Source organism: Garra rufa, chromosome 21, assembly GCF_049309525.1.
Source record: "Garra rufa chromosome 21, GarRuf1.0, whole genome shotgun sequence".
NCBI lineage: Eukaryota > Metazoa > Chordata > Actinopteri > Cypriniformes > Cyprinidae > Garra > Garra rufa.
This window is the reverse complement of record NC_133381.1, coordinates 2,045,577-2,047,138: the sequence shown is the minus strand read 5'-3', so window position 1 is coordinate 2,047,138 and position 1,562 is coordinate 2,045,577.

The following is a 1,562-nucleotide window of genomic DNA, read 5'->3' as shown; positions in this document are numbered from 1 at the left end:
TGCATTAAAGTAGCCCATACAACTTGTGCACTGTGTTTTGAGTCTTCTGCAGTCATACGATAGTTTACAGACAGAAACAGACTGAAATTTAAATCATTATTTGCACATAGTTCTTTCCGTGCACTGAACTTTTAACTCAGGAATCACTGCAAATGACTCAGTGAATCAATGAGTTGAACCAGAGAATAGAAACAGTGAACAAATCTTTATTTTGAGCTGGTTCTTATAAAAGCTGTTTGAGCTAGTTCACAAATTGCATTTAATGAATCACTGATGACCTAATTTGCTCGCAAATTAAAGATCAACTCACTGAACAAGCTCTTGCATGAAAGTAGCCCTTACAATTTGTGCACTATATTTTGAGTCTTCTGAAGTCATACGATAGCTTTCAGAGAAAAACAGACTGAAATTTAAGTCATTATTTGCTCATAATCTTTCCTTGACTCAGAAATCACTACAAATGACTCAATAAGATGAACCAAAGAATCGATAAGATGAACCAAAGAATATAAGCAGTGAACAAATCTTTATTTTGAACCGGTTCTTACCAATGAAAACCGTTTAAGCTAGTTCACAAATTAGATTTAAATTATCTCAAGATAGTTTTCAGAGAGAAACAGACTGAATTTTAAATCATTATTTGCTCATAGTCTTTCCCTGCACTGAACTATAAACTCAGGAATCACTGCAAATGACTCAGTGAATCAATGAGTTAAACCAGAGAACAGAAGCAGTGAACAAATGGTTATTTTCAGTTGGTTTATGAAAGCTGTTGGAGCTAGTTCACAAATTGGATTTAATGCATCATTGATGAGCAGACCTGATTTGTTTCTGAATTAAAAGTTCAACTCACTGATTCACTGAAGAGGCTCTTTCATGAAAGTAGTTCATACGATTTGTGCACCATATTTTCAGTCTTCTGAAGTCATATGATAGCTTTCAGAATAACAGTCTGAAATCTAAGACATTATACATAATTGTCCCCTGCACTGAACTGCAAATGACTCAGAAGTAGTGAACAAATCTTTATATTATTCTGAGCTTCTTACCAACGAAAACTGTTTGAGCTAGTTCACAAATCGGATTTTAGGTATTATTGATGAATGAATCTGATTTGTAAAGTTCAACTCTTTGATTCACTTTACAGGCTCTTGCATGAAAGTAGTCCAAATGATTCATGCAGTATATTTTGAGTCTTCTTAAGTCATATGACAGCTTTGTAAGAGAAATATACCAAAATTTAAGTTATTTGCTGGGGAAAAAAATGAAATAAAATCACTCTCCAGTGAATTATTAACTTGAACGGCAAATGACTCAGTGAATCAATGAGTTAAACCAGAGAGCAGAAGCAGTGAACAAATCATTTTTTTTTCCTCCTTTTTTTAAGTTCTTACCAATGAAAGCTGTTTGATCTAGTTCACAAATTGGATGTAATGAATCGTTGCTGAATTAATATGATTTGTTCCCAAATTTAAAGTTCAACTCACTGACTCACTGAACAGGCTCTAACATGAAAGTAGTCTATGAAGTTTTATGAAGTCATATGATAGCTTTGTGAGGGA